General features: G+C 48.2%; 1 long non-coding RNA gene across 1 annotated transcript in view; it reads right to left on the bottom strand.

Annotated features, from left to right (window-relative positions):
* The window catches only part of LOC135051240 (uncharacterized), a 111,419-nt gene extending 105,884 nt beyond the window's left edge, over positions 1 to 5,535 (bottom strand). Inside the window, exon 1 of the long non-coding RNA XR_010242123.1 lies at positions 5,151 to 5,535. This is a non-coding gene — a long non-coding RNA (uncharacterized LOC135051240). The remainder of the gene's footprint in view (positions 1 to 5,150) is intronic.
* Between the last annotated feature and the right edge of the window lie 7,674 nt (positions 5,536 to 13,209).

Below are 13,209 nucleotides of genomic sequence, written 5' to 3'. Positions count from 1 at the left end.
AAACCAGGTCAAGTATCGGTGCATCAATGCACAAGGGTCCAGGGAAAAATGGTGGCTTCTTACGAAGCAATTCCATTCGGCAGATTCCACGCAAGAACTTTCCAGTGGGACCTGCTGGACAAATGGTCCGGATCGCATCTTCAGATGCATTAGAGGATAACCCTGTCACCAAGGACAAGGGTGTCTCTCCTGTGGTGGCTGCAGAGTGCTCATCTTTTAGAGGGCCGCAGATTCGGCATTCAGGACTGGGTCCTGGGGACCACGGATGCCAGCCTTCGAGGCTGGGGAGCAGTCACACAGGGAAGAAATTTCCAGGGAGTGTGGTCAAACCTGGAGACCTCACTTCACATAAATATCCTGGAGCTAAGGGCCATTTACAATGCCCTAAGCCAAGCGAGACCTCTGCTTCAGGACCAGCCGGTGTTGATCCAGTCGGACAACATCACGGTGGTCGCCCACGTAAACAGACAGGGCGGCACAAGAAGCAGGAGGGCAATGGCAGAAGCTGCAAGGATTCTCCGATGGGCGGAAAATCATGTGATAGCACTGTCAGCAGTGTTTATTCCGGGAGTGGACAACTGGGAAGCAGACTTCCTCAGCAGACACGACCTCCACCCGGGAGAGTGGGGACTTCACCCGGAGGTCTTCCACATGATTGTAAGCCGTTGGGAAAAACCAAAGGTGGACATGATGGCGTCCCGCCTCAACAAAAAAACTAAAAAGTTTTTGCGCCAGGTCAAGGGACCCTCAGGCGATAGCTGTGGACGCCCTGGTAACTCCGTGGGTGTACCAGTCGGTTTATGTGTTACCTCCTCTGCCGCTCATACCGAAGGTACTGAGAATTATAAGACGGAGAGGAGTAAGAACTATACTCGTGGCTCCGGATTGGCCAAGAAGGACTTGGTACCCGGAACTTCAAGAGATGCTCACAGAGGACCCGTGGCCTCTACCTCTAAGAAGGGACCTGCTCCAGCAGGGACCCTGTCTGTTCCAAGACTTACCGCGGCTGCGTTTGACGGCATGGCGGTTGAACGCCGGATCCTGAAGGAAAAAGGCATTCCAGAAGAAGTCATCCCTACTTTGATAAAAGCCAGAAAGGATGTAACCGCAAAGCATTATCACCGCATTTGGCGAAAATATGTTGCGTGGTGCGAGGCCAGGAAGGCCCCGACAGAGGAATTTCAACTTGGTCGATTCCTGCATTTCCTGCAAACAGGAGTGTCTATGGGCCTCAAATTGGGATCCATTAAGGTTCAGATTTCGGCCCTGTCGATTTTCTTCCAGAAAGAACTGGCTTCAGTTCCTGAAGTTCAGACGTTTGTCAAGGGGGTGCTGCATATACAGCCTCCTTTTGTGCCTCCAGTGGCACCTTGGGATCTCAATGTAGTTTTGGGGTTCCTAAAATCACATTGGTTTGAACCACTTAAGTCTGTGGATTGAAAAAATCTCACGTGGAAAGTGGTCATGCTGTTGGCCCTGGCTTCGGCCAGGCGCGTGTCGGAATTGGCGGCTTTATCCTGTAAAAGCCCTTATCTGATTTTCCATTCGGACAGGGCGGAATTGAGGACTCGTCCTCAGTTTCTCCCTAAGGTGGTTTCAGCGTTTCACCTGAACCAGCCTATTGTGGTGCCTGCGGCTACTAGGGACTTGGAGGACTCCAAGTTGCTAGACCAGGCCTGGCCAACCTGTGGCTCTCCAGCTGTTGTAAAACTACAAGTCCCATCATGCTTTGCCACAGTTTTGCTATTAAGGAATGCTAAAACCATTGCAGGGCATGGTGGGATGTGTAGTTTCACAACATCTGGAGAGCCACAGGTTGGCCAGGCCTGTGCTAGACGTTGTCAGGGCCCTGAAAATATATATTTCCAGGACGGCTGGAGTCAGAAAATCTGACTCGCTGTTTATCCTGTACGCACCCAACAAGCTGGGTGCTCCTGCTTCTAAGTAGACTATTGCTCGCTGGATTTGTAATACAATTCAGCTTGCGCATTCTGTGGAAGGCCTGCCACAGCCAAAATCTGTAAAAGCCCACTCCACAAGGAAGGTGGGCTCATCCTGGGCGGCTGCTCGAGGGGTCTCGGCTTTACAACTTTGCCGAGCTGCTACTTGGTCAGGGTCAAATACCTTTGTAAAATTTTACAAATTTGACACTCTGGCTGAGGAGGACCTTGAGTTTTCTCATTCGGTGCTGCAGAGTCATCCGCACTCTCCCGCCCGTTTGGGAGCTTTGGTATAATCCCCATGGTCCTTACGGAGTTCCCACCATCCACTAGGACGTCAGAGAAAATAAGAATTTACTTACCGATAATTCTATTTCTCGTAGTCCGTAGTGGATGCTGGGCGCCCATCCCAAGTGCGGATTGTCTGCAATACTTGTACATAGTTATTGTTAACTAATCGGGTTCTTGTTGTGAGCCATCTATTCAGAGGCTCCTCTGTTATCATGCTGTTAACTGGGTTTTGTATCACAAGTTGTACGGTGTGATTGGTGTGGCTGGTATGAGCAGGGCCGGTGCAAGGTTTCTTGACACCCTAGGCAAAACTTTAGCCTGCTCCCCCCCCCCCCCCCCGCATGCTTACATAGTGGTACGTGGTGGATGCCGTACATGCAGGAGTCTGCAATTGTGGGGGTGGGGGCTAGCGGGCAACATGCGGGAGTCTGCAATCGCTGAAGGGGTGGTAGTCAAAAACACGCCTGAGACTGAAATCGCAAGGTGTGTGTGTGTGTGGGGGGGGGGAGGAGGATGTGGGTCTATTCATGATGCAGTGTAAACAGTGGAGAAGTTGCCTATGGCAACCAATCAGTGTTGAGGTAACATTTATAAAGTGTATTCTATACAATTATATAAGCTGATTGGTTGCCATGGCAGTAGGTGACAGTCAGTAGGTGACAGGGAGAGGATGACAGGAGAGAGAGCGGACGGGAAAAGGGTAACAGCAGGTAGAGGCAGTGGGAGAAGGGTAGAGAGTGAAGCTAGGGACAGGCAGTGACCAGTGAGTTCAGGAAGGTGACAAGCAGAGGGTGAAAACAGAGGGTGACATTGAGAGGGTGAGAGTCACTGGGTAACAAGCGAGAGAGGTGATGGGGAAATGGTGAACAACAGGAAGAGTGTAATAGAAGAGAGGTGACGGAGTGAGGGCAATACCCCTTTTACACCACCAGCATATAACACGGATTATTGCACTTGAAGGTGCATAACCCGTGTTGCTGGCTAGTGTAAAAGGTTTGAGTTGGAATAATCCGGGTCGAGTGACCCGGTATTCCAACTCGGGTGGTTTGCAGGGTTGAACACGTGTTCAACTCGGCAAACTTTGCAGTGTACAGTGAATGTGCGGGCGGCGCTTGGAGATCATGTGATCTCCAAGTGCCACCCCCGCCGCGTCACTGGCAATATGCCGGGTTGGCGAGTGCAGTGGGAAAGGGAGCTGACGCAGGGCGCAGCCGGGTAGCACCCGTGTCAGGCTCCCGGCTGCGACCCGCGCTGTTGGTCTAAAAGCGGTATAAGAGTCAGTGAGTGATAGGGAGAGGGTCTCAGGAGAGAGGTGACGGGCGGGGAGAGGCAGTGGGTGATAGGCAGTGGGAAACTGCATTAATTAAAAAACAAAAACACATTAATATGCCACTCCCCCATACAAATTTTTAATATACCGTCCCCCCCTCCCCTGCACACATTAATATACTACCACCCCCTCCCCTGCATACATTAATATACCACCCCCCCTCCCCTGCACACATTAATATACCCCCCTGCACACACTAATATACCACCCCACCTCCCCTGCACACATTAATATACCCCCCTGCACACACTAATATACCACCCTGCACACACTAATATACCACCCCACCTCCCCTGCACACACTAATATACCCCCCCTCCCCTGCACACATTAATATACCCCCCCTCCGCTGCACACACTAATATACCGCCCCCCCCTCCGCTGCACACACTAATATACCGCCCCCCCTCCGCTGCACACACTAATATACCGCCCCCCCTCCGCTGCACACACTAATATACCACCACCCCTCCGCTGCACACACTAATATACCACCCCCCCTCCGCTGCACACACTAATATACCACCCCCCCTCCGCTGCACACACTAATATACCACCCCCCTCCGCTGCACACACTAATATACCACCCCCCCTCCGCTGCACACACTAATATACCACCCCCCCTCCGCTGCACACATTAATATACCCCCCTCCGCTGCACACATTAATATACCCCCCTCCGTTGCACACATTAATATACCCCCCTCCGCTGCACACATTAATATACCCCCCTCCGCTGCACTCACTAATATACCCCCCTCCGCTGCACACACTAATATACCACCCCCCTCCGCTGCACACACTAATATACCCCCCTCCGCTGCACACATTAATATACCCCCCTCCGCTGCACACATTAATATACCCCCCTCCGCTGCACACACTAATATACCCCCCTCCGCTGCACACACTAATATACCCCCCTCCGCTGCACACACTAATATACCACCCCCCCTCCCATGCACACACTAATATACCACCCCCCCTCCCATGCACACACTAATATACCCCACTGCACACACTAATATACCCCCCTCCCCTGCGCACATTAATATACCACCCCCCCTCCCCTGCACACACTAATATACCCCCCTGCACACACTAATATACCACCCCCCCTCCCCTGAACACATTAATATACCCCCCCCCTCACCTGCACACATTAATATACCACCCCCCCTACCCTGCACACACTAATATACAACCCCCCCTGCACATATTAATATACCCCCCTCCCCAGCACACACTAATATACCCCCCCTGCACACACTAATATACCACCCCCTCCCCTGCACACACTAATATACCCCCCCTACACACACTAAAATACCACCCCCCTCCCCAGCACACACTAATATACCCCCCTACACACACTAATATACCACCCCTCCTCCCCTGCACACACTAACATACCCCCCCTGCACACACTAATATACCACCCCCCTCCCCAGCACACACTAATATACCCCCCCTGCACACACTAATATACCACCCCCCTCCCCTGTACACATTAATATACAACCCTCCCCCCCCCCCCTCCCCTGCACACACTAAAATTACCAGTTTCCCTCATTAGCAGCAGAATGTACCTGAGTCTGTGCTCCCCCGTATGGTATGGCTTTCTGATAGACCTGCTGGGCTGCTGCTCCTCACATCTGAAGGCTCCTCTCCTCTCCTCTCTCACAGTCACATGTGCACCACGTGACTTCCTGTTCCTGTCCATGCAGGAAGCAAACTCAGCAGAGCGTCGGCTTCTGTATGAGCACACTGCAGCATGTGGCTGCAAAGGGAAAATAAAAGTGCCCTGGCCCTGGGGGTGGGGGGGTGGTAAGGGTGCAGGCAACATGCCTGAGCCCTCAAGTGAATATGTGAGGCGCTATCACGGAGGTGGGGGGCGACAGATTTGTAGAGACAGCATTTTCTCATCAGTGTGTTCTGCCGCCCTCCAGTGGCCGGCGCTCATAGGCAGCTGCCTAAAGCTGCCTAGTGATAGCGCCGGCCCTGGGTATGAGTCTTACCCGGGATTCAAAATCCTTCCTTATTGTGTACGCTCTTCCGGGCACAGTATCCTAACTGAGGCTTGGAGGAGGGTCATAGGGGGAGGAGCCAGTGCACACCAGGTAGTCCTAAAGCTTTTCTATTTGTGCCCAGTCTCCTGCGGAGCAGCTATTCCCCATGGTCCTTACGGAGTTCCCAGCATCCACTACGGACTACGAGAAATAGAATTATCGGTAAGTAAATTCTTATTTTTTCCGGCGCGCGCACATGCTTCTTTTTGTGTGTGTGTTTTTTTTTGTTTGTTTGTTTTTTTTTTTGGGGGGGGGCATTTTCCATCTTGCCCTGGGCTCCGAAAACCCTAGCTACGCCTCTGGCTACACCCCTTCCCTGTACCAGGGTCTGACAGAACTGTCAGCGCCCCTGTTTATTATCACACTCCATTAACTCACCCTTCTCAGGACACACTCTTTTAAAGGCTTATATTTACAGGTGATTTTGCATGCAGGATATTAAATAACATTAATAATACATGCAAAGAAACACCTGTTTTTTCATTTAATATAATTGTCGTTTTAAAACCAGTGGGATTTTGAACACCCACTACTTATTCATTCTACACCTTGTGCCCTTGTGTGAACTTACTGTACTATAATACCAGCTGTCTGCACAGGGTCAGATTCTTGCTTTGCCCCTGAGACATTGGTAAAGGTATGCATTACAGGTCTATAAACTCCGCTTAGAGCTTTTCCTGTAACAAAAGTATCCTTTTGCTCATTCTTATTCTCTGCCTGTTAACATTCATTTTGTATTGTCATGTTACAGATTTGCGCAAGGTAGGCACGAGTGCACTGCGCACTAAGGGGGTTATTCTAAAAAGCAGAATCTGCAATCCTTTTGCATATCGGTGGCTGCCCATCACAGGGTAAGGCCGCCCAGCATGCTGACCGTCCTGCTCAGCGGCTGCGACCGCAAATTAATTGCGGTTGCATCAACTGTGGATGACTCCCTGCCTCCACAGCCTGGCTGCAAAAGCAGGCGCACCCCCGCCATGTTTTCTGACCTACCCCCGTTTTCCCTGCGCTGACCACCGTCACCCCCGCCTTGCGAGCTCCACTACCTGTCAATCAGGCAGAGGGGTTCGCAGCCAATACGATCCGAACGCATTGGCCAGGCCACGCACATGCCTACTCGTGCATACTAGCGCCGCCAATGGGGTAATTGCGGTGAACCTGAATATCCTTCAGTGAACCTGAATAACCCCTTAAATCAGCTAACACTGTACAATCCTAAAGAGCAAAAAGCTAAAATATCCTATTATATACTGTAGCTGCTTGTTCTAAAAAGTATAATATAACAATGTGACCTCTCCCAGGAAATATCTAATTATAGGAAATTAATCCTCTGCACATATCACTTCTCTCCCTCCCTTCTGATGATAATATATTTTTTATTCAGCAATAATTCTTTTCAGTGTTTACATAGAAGATTTTGCAACAATTTATCTTCTAAAAAGAGGATTGTTTTTTTTTTACATTTCCAGAAAAGGCTAAATGTGATCTATGACTTAACTGTTAAGGTTCAGATAAACAGAAAGGAGAGCACTCCATAAGTGAAATTTCTACACTATTCTATATTCAATTTAACCACTTAATCGCCTAATATTTGTTAAAAGCCCAATAATTGTTGGGGTTTTATGATCAAATGGTATTAACAACATATATTTAAAACTTATCCCACACTATATTATAGAAAAAAATATATTTTTTCAAATATCAATATATCAGAGTATCGGTAACCTAGTTGGTCTACCGATGATCAGACCATTGCGACTGTTTTAAATTTCCCCAGTAGCGGGGCTGGCGGGGAGGTGGGGGGAGTGCTGCCAAGCTACCTTATCAGTAGAGATTGTCTACATGCCAGGCACTGGGGGCAGTAGCGGATCTTGCCACGGGCAAGCAGTACTTTTGCCCGGGGCGCCGCCTTCCGGAGGGCGCAGGGCGCCCTCCGGAGGGCGCCGCACCAGGGCAAGATCCGCTGCTGCAGTGTGTGCCCCCCGGCCCCCGCTGTCGCCCTGCTGCCGCTGGCCGCTGGGAAGGGAAACTAGACGCGTACGCGTCTAGTTTCCCTTCGTGGAGAGGTCCTTTACTGTGCGGTGCGCGATGACGTCATCGCGCACCGCACGGCCAAGGTCCTCTCCACGAAGGGAACTAGACGCTACGCGTCTAGTTTCTCTTCGTTGAAAGGACCTTTGATGTGCGGTGCGCGATGACGTCATCGCGCACCGCGCATCATTCCAGTCTGTACAGGGGGCGTAAATGACCACGCCCCCTGTATGAAGCCACGCCCCCCAATGCCGCCCAGTGGCAAACGCAGGATTTTCATGGGGGGGTTTCTGTGCGCGCGCGTGTATATGTGTGTGTGTGTATATATATATATATATATATATACACACACACACACATATACATACGTACATACACACACACATACATATATACACACACAGAACATCTGTACATAGACATACACACATACTGTACACAGCATACATGTGTACACACACAGTTTACATGCACACATCATACACACACACAGTATACATGCAAACACACACAGTACACATGCATACAGCATATATACATACACACACAGCATACATAGTTACACACTATACATGCACACAGCATACTGTACATACACACAGTATACATGCACACACAGTACACATGCATACAGCATATATACATACACACACTATATATGCACACAGCAAACATACATAGTTACACACACACACACACTATACATGTACTTAGCATACATACATTAATACACACACACACTATACATTTTACATAGCAATACACACATCCATTAACATTGAACAGAACCCCCTCCTCACCTTACACTACAGTGGGAGCCGAAAACAGCAGACACTGCCTCACGTAGCTCTGTCTCGTGGCCCCTTGAACTGCCTGAGAGGAGCTGCGCGCTTCCGCTGCAGCTCCCCCTACAGGCAGCCAGCAGCGGTAGCAGCCAGGTTCACACTGTCACTCGGACAGTGTAAAGAGGAGGGAGCTGCTGCATAAGCTTCTCCTCATTTAAAAAAAAAAAAAAATCGGACGACAGCGCCGATGGATTGGAGACCAGGGGGGGTTTCTAGGTACTCGGAAACCCCCCCCTGCGTGCGCGTATGCCGCCCGGGGCGCCAGAAGCCCTGGAACCGGCCCTGACTGAGGGACAGGAACCTGATAGCAGGGGGGCCGGGAGGATTGGAAGAATATCTTCTGCAGCAGCGCTGGCTGGGAGTTACTCTACAAGCCACTGTGCAATGCTTTTGTACTTGTGCGGTGGGGCCGGGCCAGACATGCGGGGTGGATTAGCCCTGTGCTGGGAGTCCCCCCACATGTCTGTGTCAGTGATCCATAGCTGTGCTAAATTTAGCACAGCTACGATCAACTCAGAATGATCCCCTTAGTCCCTTTTATCAATACATACATATACATAGTTCAAGTTATTTAAATTTTTAAATAAAAAACATCACAGACTGTTAAAATGTGGTCATGTTGAAAGGACCCAGGAGGGACTTACTTCTGCCAGGGTGTCCCTCCTGTCTGTACGAGTAGTGGTAGACTTGCAGGTGGCTGCTGCTGTCTGTGTAGTAAATACCCCATCTGACCGACCGAGTCTCTGTGATCTGCAGAAGACTGGGCAGTGGGCACACTTGGAGGCTGGGCTGCTCCTTGGCAGTGGTGGTGGCAGATGTAGCGCGGCGTCAGCGCCATGACGTCACAAGGCCAGCATCACAGGGACCGTACCAACTGACACGTAATAAGGGGACGGGAGAGCTTGCAGGGGGTTTGTGCAGCCAGTCGATTCCGTAATTTTTTAGTTAAGTGGTGTGCGGCGGAGTGGGCAGTTAAAAAGGATTAATAGATGCTGCTGTTCCTTTTTTTTTTGTGTCCTGGATCCTTGGGGCCCCTCCAACCCTCGGGGCCCATTACAGATGTCCCCTTTGTCCCCCCCTGTCTCCGGGCCTGCGTACAGCAGTGACGTGCGGTGGGGTGAGGCAGGTGAGGCGGAGCCTTTCCTGTCATACTAACGTTTGTGCCAGAGGTTTGACTGTATAAAGTATATGAAAAATACAAAGAATATATTTCAATTATCTTCTTTGTATTATTCTAATAATTTTTATAGCCAAAACTCTGGAGTAAAAAGTCTATGGTAGGTGAGGCAGTACCTCACCTGGCTAACTTTTCCGCACATCTCTGATCAAAATTCACCAATTTTCCAGGAGATTATACTGCTGGAAAGCAAGCCCGTGAGGGAACTCGCTGCCGGGATTCAGGCTGATGGGATGCTGTTGTCGGTATATTGACAGCCAGCATCCCGTCTGCCAGTATCACGTAGGCATACAGCCATGCAATTTCCATAGTTACACATTAGCAGCAGAATGGAATAAACTGAAGAGCTCAGTGACTTCCAAAAGTTAGTTAGTTAGTTAGTTAGTTAGTTAGTTAGTTAGTTAGCTAGTTAGTCAGTTAGTTAGTTAGTTAGTTAGTTAAAGCTCCTTGCTAGAGTATCCTCAGCTAAATGCAAGTTCAATTATTATGATGTGGAAACATCTAAAAGCAGCAGCTCAGCCACAAATTGAAAGGATGCACAAGCTGCCGTCTACTGCTGAAGCTCATAAAAACCATTTCTGCTTTTGCAATACTAACAATCAAGTTTCAAAATGCCCATGGAAGCAACGTCAGCACAATGTTTGTCAGGATCTTTAAGTATTGGATTTCTATGGCCAAGCAACCACATACAAGCCTCACATCACCACAAACTGTGGCAAATGTTTGCTGGCGTGATGTAAAGCACACCACCATTGTACTCTGAAGCAATGGATGCTCATTCTCTGGCATGATGAACCATGCCTCACCATCTGGTGGTCTGCACAAATACGTACTACCAACCGTAAAGTTTGGTGGAGGAGAAATAATGGCCAGAGGCTACTTTTCACGGAATGACAGCTTACTTCCATTGAAGGGAACTCTTAATGCTAGAGTATACAATGACATTCCAGTGAATGTTTGGGAGATCTCTCAAACCACAGAGAGATAAAAAGTGGAGAAGTTTCACATAGCAACAAATAAGCTTTTAGCTATCATTTATGACAGTAGTTTATTATGGACAACTTCACTTTATTCCTTTCAAAGGTGTGATACATGTCCCCTTCCAGCTTTATGGCATCAGATCAGGGAAATTTGCTGCTGCGATCAGATCTGAATTAGGCCCCAAAACAGCTAACTCGCATCACACTTATATTTATAAAATAGTGTCCAACATGGTCTGAGTGAACACTTGGCCCTACTAGCAAATGTCTGAAGGGCTGCTGGCCTGATGGGCCGGTTGTGTCACACAGAGATCAGGGATGGCTAAGAAGCTCCGCCTCCCGGTGCTCTGTTTGGCCGGCCCACATACGGCAACATGGGGGTGCGCTGCAAAACCACTCCCTGTGAACCTACAATGCCAAGGCTGTTACAGAGCCCCAGCCTATGTAGGGCCTAATTCAGACCTGATTGCTCCTCTGCAAATTTGCAGAGGTCTACGATCAGATAGTTGCTGCCCATAGAGAGTGAAAACTCGCCCTGTGCAAGTGTGCGAATGCATGCGTACACCGTGCGAACACTTCTCCAGACAGCGGACAGCTGAAAATCCATTCGCAACTCACTCACCATTTAATTTTTTTCCAGTTTGTGCAGTCTGTTCGCAGCCCAGGACTTACTCCTACAGTGCGATAGAATCAGGCTGATCTAGGCCGGAGCTGATGTCACACACCCTTCCAGAAAACGCATGGCAATGCCTGACACTCCCAGAAAACGTGCAGTTACCACCCACAAATGTCCACTTCCTGTTAATCACCTTGGGGTAAATTTACTAAGATAGGAGTTCTATTTAAGATGGGATGCTGCCCATAGCAAACAATCAGATTTTAGGTATTATCTTCTAGAAGGTGCTAGATAAATGAGAAGTAGAATCTGATAGAATTTTTCGCACCATTCTGTCGCTGTTTGGCATCGCGCCTGAGCATTGCGGTGCATATAATTTTTGATAATCGTTTGATAATCGGCCACTGTGCGATTTCGCACAACAGCGATCAGGGTTGAATTGGGCCCTTATCATTTTTAAATAAGTTGCTAAACTGAACAGCTGCTTTAACAAAAACAATTTAAAAATATAATCCATCATAGAGAAAACAAGGCTAATAATGCAAGTTTTGGCAAATAACAAAAACACTGATGACCTAACAAATTATATACATCTCAGTCTAAAAGTTCCAAAACTAATGCTGCAAAAAAGCTGAGTTATCATTTGTAACAGTGCATCTTGCAGCAGTTTGTATAGCAGTTTATGTAGCCAAATAAAACAAAAACTAGGTCTCAATGACTATTTAGAAATGATTCTGAATATCACCGGAAGGGATTGGTTAAAAACAATGTAGTTGGTTAATAAACCTGCAAATGCTGCTACAATTACCCCTCCAAAACAAAATATGTATAGCATTTTCTGACGTGTCTGACCTCTGTGTCAGAGATATTGCATTAGCAACTCTGAAATACAAATAGGAAATTATCTTGGTTTAGCCCCTAAAGGTACACTCGATGACATTAGTAATGTCTGTTACCATTTTAACATCTCCCTTAGCTAATGTAAACATCTCACAGCAATGGGGTCATTCCGACCCGATCGCACGCTGCACTTCTTTGCAGCCGTGCGATGGGTCGGAATTGCGCATGGGCTTTGGCCGGATTGCGGAGGCGTGTCGTTGCCCGGCGAAGCGACGCTGCGGATGAAGAAAGTGGTCGCAGTGGCGACCGCAAGAAGATTGACAGGAAAAAGGTGTTCTGGGGCGTCAACTCACCGTTTTCTGGGAGTGGTTCAGCAAACGCAGGTGTGTCCAGGCGTTTGGAGGGCGGATGTCTGACGTCAATTTCGGGACCTGCATCGCTGGAATGATCGCACAGGGTAAGTAACTCTTAATATATTTGCACTGCAGCATGAATTTTCTAAATAGACCAAAACTGCAAGGGACCAGTGAAATCACCCAATAATAATATGTGCCGTGAGTGCCGCCGACCACCCACTGATATTTACTATGTACAGTCGCTGTGTTGTTACAATTGGAGGGCACCGGTCACTATAGTTGGATACTGCTTTACTTCATGAATGGGAGTGCCACTGACTGATATATATGTGTGTAAAAGGAAAGCTTAACAGCGCCAATCCGCGGTAACCAGTCCGTACTAGTATATAGACCAAAGTGTTAGTGCAGACATAAGACAAATAAATTAATAAAAAGATAGTCTCCTTGTAGGACACTCCCTTTCGTATATTCGGGCGTCAGCTACACCTTAAGAAAAAAGCATTGTGAAAGTGCTTTGTAAATAATGTAAAAAATGCAGTGGATAAGGTGTTTCTAAGCGACCAATGGTGTCATAGATATTTATGGAGACTATATTAAAAGGTAATATAAATTGAATACAATTAGCACCAGTAAAAAGTGAATCATAAAGCCACATATAAAAAGAAAACCAATAAAAAAATAAGTAAAAATATCTCTGGAGCTACATACAAGTACACAAATTCATATACAAGTAG

Source organism: Pseudophryne corroboree, chromosome 2 (assembly GCF_028390025.1).
Source record: "Pseudophryne corroboree isolate aPseCor3 chromosome 2, aPseCor3.hap2, whole genome shotgun sequence".
In the NCBI taxonomy this organism is placed as follows: domain Eukaryota; kingdom Metazoa; phylum Chordata; class Amphibia; order Anura; family Myobatrachidae; genus Pseudophryne; species Pseudophryne corroboree.
The sequence above is the reverse complement of the archived record's forward strand: the minus strand, read 5'-3'. Positions and strand labels throughout refer to the sequence as shown.